This window comes from Dipodomys merriami, unplaced genomic scaffold, assembly GCF_024711535.1.
Source record: "Dipodomys merriami isolate MVZ:Mamm:240054 unplaced genomic scaffold, mDipMer1.0.p SCAF_283, whole genome shotgun sequence".
NCBI classification, from domain to species: Eukaryota; Metazoa; Chordata; class Mammalia; order Rodentia; family Heteromyidae; genus Dipodomys; species Dipodomys merriami.
Window position 1 is genome coordinate 876,712 of NW_027204304.1, and position 8,595 is coordinate 885,306.

Genomic DNA, 8,595 nt, shown 5'->3' on the forward strand with positions numbered 1-8,595 from the left:
ATTGCTACGGATTTACCAAGACCCTGAGTTTAAATCCCAGGCTAGGAAAGAAAACTGGCAGAAATTCCAAATCTGGGAATCTTCTTTTTAAAAATTTAGTTTATTAATTAAAGCAACCACGGGGCTTGAACTCAGGTCATGGCAACTCTGCCTCAGCTTTGATCCCCCAAGGCTTGGGTGCAGTCTCGGGACCCATAGCCAATCCTGTGCCTAGGGCCAGAGGGCTTGCAGGAAGGAAAAAAAGTGGGACAGCACAAAAAGTGGGGAGGTGTAGAGGGCTTGGGATTTTACATTTTTTTCTTTGCACTGTGACCATCGTGGGTCTGAATGACACAGTTGAAAAGTGAACCTGACCTGCCAGTGCTGATGGCTGGCAGGCAATCAGGGAAGCCATAAGCCAACAAGTCAACATAGGCCCTGGGTTCGAATCCTGGTCCTGACACCAACCAATGGCAAGAGATCACAAGAGACTCGTTCCTATGCATAAGAATACCGATTGAAAGAGTAGTTCACACATTTGTCTAGTCTAAAATTGGAAGCAATAATCCTAGGATGCTGAGTCTATTAAGCATGAAAAGAATATTATTTCAATAATCAATATAATAAATACCTAATATTTGGTAGGAACGTAGTAAATGTCATTTAATCATAGATAGATGGCTCTGGATTTCCTTAACAATATATATTTATTTGTATACCACCCTCTGCCTATCCATGTATCGCTGTTTTGGCCAAACCTGGGGCTCAATCTCAGCACCTGGGAACCACCTGACAGCTGGGCTGGGAAGGTGGCTCAGTGGTAGAGCACTTGCCTTGCATGCATGAGGTCTGGATTCGATTCCTCAGCACCACATAAGCAAAAAGAAAAAAAGCCAGAAGTGGCACTGTGGCTCACATGGTAGAGCGCTAGCCTTGAGCTGAAGAGCTGAGTGACAGCGCCGAGGCCCAGAGTTCAGGCCCCATGACCAGACCCCTCCTCAAAAAAAAAAAAAAAAGAGTGTCATTCTGTCGTCAGAAGCCAGTCATTGCACATGTTTTCCTCTCCTCTCCTGTGAAAGTCACAGGTCTCAACTAGGATGGGAATGCATAGGCAAATCTATAACCTTGGGAACAGGTTGTCTTCCATGTAAGCACAGTTATAGCTGTCACCATACTCAGTAAAATACACAATACGCCCATGAATTAGAGACAAAATAAGGAGAAGAAGTGCACTGAATGCAAGATGCTGTCCACACATGTATGTAAACATAGACCTTATGTTTAAATTATGAATTTATGAATATCTGGCCCACATTGGGTCTCAATCTCAATGTCAGGTCCTGGGAACGGCCTATCTCCTTCCTTACTCATAGGCTGGTGTCCTTACCTAGACCCTTTCCCCAATTGGGACTGAAAGGCTCTGAGTTCAAATCAAAACACTGCCAAAAGATGAATCCTGATGTGAGAAGCCCATCGATTCACCTGTCCTGTGAAAGTCCTGGGTCTCAGCTATGATGGAGAATGCATAGGAAACCCTATAGCCATGGCAATATGTTGTCATCCATGTAAGCACTGTTATATCTGTCACCATGCTCAGTAAAATACAGAATACTTCCATGGATAATACAGAAAATAAGTAGAAGAAGTACACCAAATGCAAGATGCTGTCCACACATGTATGTAAATATAGATCTTATGTTTAAATAATGAATTTATGACTACCATGGCCCACCCTGGGGATCAATGTCATATCCTGGGAATGGCCTAACTCCTTAGTTGCTCACAGGCTGGTGTGTTCACCTTGAACTTTTCACCAATTGGTCCTGCTAAGCCCTGAGTTCAGATAATGTTGTAAGAAGCCTAGTGTGAATTTTTTTCTCTGAGAGTCCAGGGTGTCAGGCATGCTGGAGAACATGTCTACAAATCTAGATGCCATGTGATAGCATGTCATCAATGTAATAAATGGAATGGGTGTCATCATAGTAAAATCAACAGTAAAATGAAGAAAACAAAAAATACAAGGAACAACCACACCAAATGTGTATGGGCTGAACATCCATAGGTACACACCCTGTCTTTACAATGTATATAAATAGTATCTTTTCCAGGGCTGAGGCTTGAATTTAGGCTTAGAGTACAAGCCTGACTTTCTTATCTTCAAGTACGGTGAGCTTCCCCTTTCTTCCACAGAGCTGCACATTTACCCAGACCCTGAGTTCAAATCCAAAGCCTGGCAGAAAAAACGGGGTGAATTGAAAGCCAGGGAGCTAATTTCTTTTAATATTTTTTTTGGCTCAACAAGGGGTTTGAACTCAGGTCGTGGCAACTCTGCCTCAGCTTCGATCACCCAATGGTAGGGTGCAGCCACTGGACCCACAGCTGATTCTGGGATCCTAGATCCCCAGACCTTGTGTGGGAAAAAAATGCATAGAAAAAATGGAGCGAGATGGCTTTTTTTCTTTCCTTTTCTTCTTTTGCACGATGACCCTCCTGAGTCTGAATGACACTGTTGCAAAGGTACTTCACCTTGCATTGGTAAAGGCTGGCAGACTATTTGTGAAGTCATAGACCCACGTGGCAATGTAGGCCCTGATTTTGAATCCCCCTCCTGACACCAACCAATGGCAGGAGCTTCGAAGAGATTCGTTCCCATCCATAAGAATAACAGTGGAATGATATCAATGTTATGGTTGAATGAGTTGATTGTGAATGATGCTCCTACAAAATTAGACAGCATGATTTCAGGAAACTGATTTTATTTAATGTTTATTAAGTATTAAAAGAATACTATTGCTTACAGGAATGCAATAATTTCAGCACCCTGATTGATTTACTTAATAGTTTGTTAAGGATGAAAACAATAACATTAATTACATGGAGGCATAATAAATACCCAAGAATTGGTAGGAATGTAGTCTATATAACTGAATATTGGATAGACATCTCTGGCACTATATATATATATATATATATATATATATATATATATATATATATATATATTATTTATTAGCGTACTACCATCTGTGTGTCAATCTATTCTTATTTTGTCAACAACTGAGGCTCGATCTCAGGTCTTGGGAACTGCCTGTCAGCTCAGTTTTCACCAGAATGGCATGCTGACACTCAACCATTCATGAATTGGGCCTCAGAGGCTGTGAGTTCAGATGCCAGCACTTCTAAAAAATGAATCATGGAGTAAGAAGCTAATGGTGACACATTTTCCTTTTATGTGAAACTCCTGGGTGTCAGGTATGAAGTGGAATACATATGCAGACCTATATCCTATGTAATCAATGTTCTATATGTCATAATAGCCAATAAAATGAATAGTCAATACATGAATAAAAAAATAAAATATATAATTACACTGAACGCACCATGAAGTCAATATATGTGTGTAAACATAAATCACATATTTAAAACACAAATAGGATGCTTTCTAGTGGTGGGGATTGATTTCAGGCCTAAGGAACAGACTTGAATTTCTTGACTTCAAGGAGGCAAGCTTCCCCTTCCCACACAGTCCAACAGTGTTACCCAGACCATGAGTTCACATCCCATTCCTGGCAGAAAAAAATGCCACCTTTATACTATGTGATGTCCAATTTTTAGGTATTTCATTATGCCTCCATTTAATGAATGTAATTTTTAAATGCTTCATAAAGTATTCATTAAAATCGATCAGTGTACAATAATGTAATTGTGTAAAATTTTATCCTAGAATCATTCAAAAACTGCCCATTCAACCATGACATACATCACATTCCATTGGTAATCATATGGATAGGAATGAGTTTCTTAGGATCTCTTGCCATTTGGACGTGACAGGACCAGGATTCAAACTGTGGGCTCCAGCTCCTACCAATTAAACCCGAGGATAGGGAACTCACCAATCTGTCCAAGAATATCAGCAAGTCCAATGATTAGGCAGGCACCAGTGGCTCTCACCAGTCCTCCTTCATACTTACAAGGCTGAGACGGGAGGATCATGGTCAAAGTCACCCTAGGCATGAAAGTTTTTGAGACCCCTGTCCAATTGTGCCAACAAAACCAGAAATAGAGCTGTGTGGCTCCAGTGGTAGAGGGGTAGCATTGAGCAAAAGCAGCTCACAGACTGTGCCTAGACCCTGAGTTGAAGGTCCAAGAGTGGCAACAGACATACAGAACAATCTGTGCAGCCATCCCACTAAAGCAGGTCTCCCTCTTGTCTCCAACTGGATTGGACAAGGCACTGCTGTCATCTTGCCTCCACCCATTCTTCCTGGATCACAGGATCCAGATCCCCATTCTTTCATGGTTCTTTCTGTCCAATGGGATACAAGAATGGTGGCCACACTCACATTACATTCTGCCCTGTAGCACTGGGATTCCCTCTGTTGGTTGACACCACTACCAGCAGTTGAGGAAGGTAGAGGTGACTGAGTGGTGAGCAAGAGACTTGAGGCCTAGGAGAAGAGACCTTGCTCAGCCCCACCACATGCCCGCCCATGCCCCACCCCTCTACTACCCTTCCCAGCGGTGCAGCATTTCAAACCTTGTGCTGACTGCTTGGACCTGTGTTGCCTCTTGTAGTCCTCAGACAATTGTGCAATAGTGTACCACCGGCTGGCTTGCGGCTCTGATCTGGTCCTGGCCACCCTGTACGCTGCTCCGGGCCTGAGTGTCCACCATGCCTCTGACATTGCTGCTCGCCAGAGCAGCTGCCAACAACTTCTTCCTGCAACACATGTGAGTGTCTGCCATGCAGGCCCTCCCCGCGACCCCATATTCCCCTTTTCCCCCTTCCTGACCCAGACCCACAACTCCCTGCTGCCCCACATACTGGCCAAATGCATCCCAAGGTGGAGATGGGTGTTGACCCAAGGATCCCACCCCATCCGTAGTGGCCAGTGTCCCAGGAAAAGGGGAGATGCAGGATTGGGTGAGGAGTGGGCGCCACTGAGCCCCTGACTTGGAGCAGTGGGAGCCACAGAGCTGCACATCTACACTCTTCCTCTCCCTGTTGAGAACTTGGTGGCTTTAGTCAGAGGGGAACAACACCTCCACACCTGCCTTCTGGTGTCTTTTCGTGGGGGTGGGGGTGTTGGATGCAGATGATAGAACCCCCTTGCTGTGTGAGCCCTCGTCCTGTGATTGGTCACCCTTTTCAACTGAAGAGGGTCCCAGAAAAGCCCAGTAGGGAGGTAAGGGTGCTGGGGGTCAGAACAGAAGGTCAATATCTGGGAGGAACACCCCCCGCACACACACATACATACACCCGGCCTACCTCCCCCCCCCCCCCCCAGCTGTCAACAGTTCTCAGGCTGATCACATTTTCCAGCTCTGCCAGCTTCTGCTGGTGCTCCCGGTCCATCTGGTCTCCAACAAATTCAGGAGAGGCACTGCTCTGAATCTATGTGTGTGTGTGTGTGTGTGTGTGTGTGTGTGTGTGTGTGTGTGTGTGTGTGTGTGTGTGTGTGTGTGTGTGTGTGTGTTAGAGTGTGTGAGAAAGAGAGAGAGAGAGAGAGAGACAGACAGACAGAGAGACAGAGAGAGACTGAGAGAGACAATGAAAGATACAGAGAGACAGAGAGACAGAGACAGGGAGAAACACAGAGAGACAGAGAAAGACATAGAGAGAGAGAGACAGAGAGATCATCTTTCTCCTTGTACAGCCTGACTGTACTCAGGTGAGTAATAAGTTGGCAAATTACAGGTGCTGCATGGATGAGTGTTGTCACTGGTCTGGACGTGTGTGTGTGTGTGTGTGTGTGTGTGTGTGTGTGTGTGTGTGTGTGTGTGTGTGTGTGTGCGTGTGTGCGTGTGTGCACGTGCATGTGTAGAAGTGGGTTGTAACAAGGAGGCTGGATGTTTTGGTAACTTCTATCTGCTATCTTTGAGGGGGGGTGCATGGGCTTCACAGCTGAAGTCTGGGGGCCTGGAAGGGTGAGACGCTTGAAGGGGACTCAGCACATTTAAAGTACAAGAACAAGGGATCTCTTTTACCTGGAGCTGTGTACTCTCGAGTCTGGTAGTTGGCAGTGGGGTGCTTGGGAAGACCTGGGAGTGGCCAGCAATGGGTGGCTTCCCAGGGGTACAGAGAGCATGGCCAACACTTAGAAATGATATGAGCCTTGCTAGTATGGAGCACACCAACATAGGTCAGACTCCGGGTCTTGTCATCATGATGTCTGATGGGCAAGGCCAACCCTATTTTGAATCTTGAGCTGTGATATTCAGATCACAGCCTCTTGAGTAGCTAGGATTATAGGCATGAGCTTTGGGCAGTGGGCCTCTGATTCTTAGGTATGTTAGGGATTGACCTCAAGGCCTTTGGCTTGCCAGTCAGGTCTTCTACCATGCAAGACAATCTTTTCTGTCTTGGGTATTTCTGAGATGGAGACTTAATATATGCTAAGGCTGGGCTGGATCGCGGTCCTCCTATTTGTGACATGTGTGCGCCATCAGGCCCTGTCCTCTGTAGTTGGGATGGTAGACATGTGGTGCTACACTCAGTCATTGCTTTAGATGGATTGTCGCAAATTCAGTCCATGGGTAGCCAATTCTTAACTACAGGTTAAGCTCTGGGTTGGGCCCCCACCATTGGACTTCAATCTCCTCATGGGACAGTTGTGAGGAAACAAGGGATTAATACAGAGAGATCTCTGGAGCACGGCCAGGCACAGAGGGAGCAGCCCTCAGATATGGTTCTCAGCAGTTCTGTGAGCGTATGCCAGAAAGATACCAGGAAAGAGCTCAAAAGGTGTGTGTTAATGGTGAGACAGGCATTGGGATTATTTACAAAACATGTGTCTCTTTCATTATGACCCTATCCCTATGAGGAAGTGGATCCTTCACTTTGTTCAGTTTTGCAGATGTGGAAACAGGCACGGAGAAGCTGGGTGACCTACATGACTCCCATATGAGAGGAAGCTCAGCCTGACTTGCCGAGTCAGGCTCCCTAGGACAATGGGTGCTATTCAGTAATTTCTTGTGGTAGGAAGTCCACTTCTTTTCAGTCGTGGGGCTTGAAATCAGGGCCTGGGCGCTGTCCCCGAGCTCCTCAGCTCAAGGCTAGCACTCTACCACTTGAGTCACAAGGCCACTTCCGATTTTCTTGTGGTTCTTTGGAGATAAGAGTCTCACAGTCGTTCCTGCCCGGGTTGGCTATGAACCATGATCCTCATATCTCAGCCTCCTGTGTTCTTAGGGTTATAGGCCTGAACCACTGGCACCTGCCTTAAGTGTATTTCTGAACTTCTTTCTCTTTCTCTCTCTCAGGAACTGATTGAATGGTTGCTGGAGGAGGTGGCCCAGTGTCCCCAAGTGGCTGGAACCAAGGTGGTCCTCTCATTCTGGAGGTGGGCTGTGGGTCAGGAGCTGTCTCGCTCAGTCTGTTGTATGAGCCTCATGAGGTAAGCCCCTCTATGCCTTGCTAGACCATGATGGTTATTCATTGTCCATCTAGCCTTACTTGACACAGTATTGTGTTCCATGTCCTTTTCTAGCAAAAATTTCTGGCCAAGTTATGATATATAGTTACAAAATGAAAATGTAATGCCATCTTAAGAAAGTCATTTAGGGCTGTGGGATTGGGCTTCATGGTATGGTGATTGCTTAGCATGCCTGAAACCCTGGGTTCAATTCCTCAGTACCACATAAACAGAAAAAGAAACACTGGAAATGGTGCTGTGCATCAAGTGGTAGAGGGTTAGCCTTGAGAAAAAAAAATCTGAGGAATAATTCCCTATCCCTAAGTTTAAGCCCCAGGACTGGCAAAACAACAACAACAACAAAAATTTACCTAGTAAATGCAAAATAAAGAACCTATACTTGGAACATATAATTACTCCTTCCATACTGATACCTGACAATAGTCCCTAATTCATGTACTTTACCTATATTAGGATACTGTGTGGAAAAAAAGTTTTCTTCATAAGGTCATGGCAATTAATGCCAAGAATGTGCTTAGATGTCAGGTGAAGATTAACTCTGGAAATTCAAAGATTCCAGGCTTTTGAGTGATCACTGCTAATCACAATGGGAAGGGTAATCTAAGTGAGATTTGGAAAACTTTTTGGACAGTCATGGCACCAAAAAGGCAGAGGCTAATTAATAGTTGTGACAGAAGAGAAGGAACAACTCCAGATGGAAGGAATAAATGATAGTAACTATGGTATAGCAGAAACCATTCTAGGGAATCATTGTTGGTTATTGAAGAACTAGTTATCAACTACGCTTATTCCTCATTGCCTTTAGCATTCTAAATCTCTTAGGCTAGTTCTTAATCTCTGTGTGATAAATGTATCTCCTTCTATGCTGTTCTTTCATACCTTATATCCTTTGCTGTCTAAAAACCTCTTTCGTATTTCTATATGAACATTTCCTGATACTGAATACACCTACACAGATGGAAGAGGATGCTAATGTAAGGGTCCCATAGCTCATGAGTCATTAATGTAACAGCATGGAAAAGTAGGACATATTTATTGCTACCTCAATTAATCTGAAAAGCGGCAATGTCACATAATTTGGTTCAGATTTCTATTGTTTGAATTTTGTATTTTGTCTAGTGTCATTAACTGCACTAAACACAAATATGAGCCAGGTGCTGGTGGCTCATGCTTGTAATCC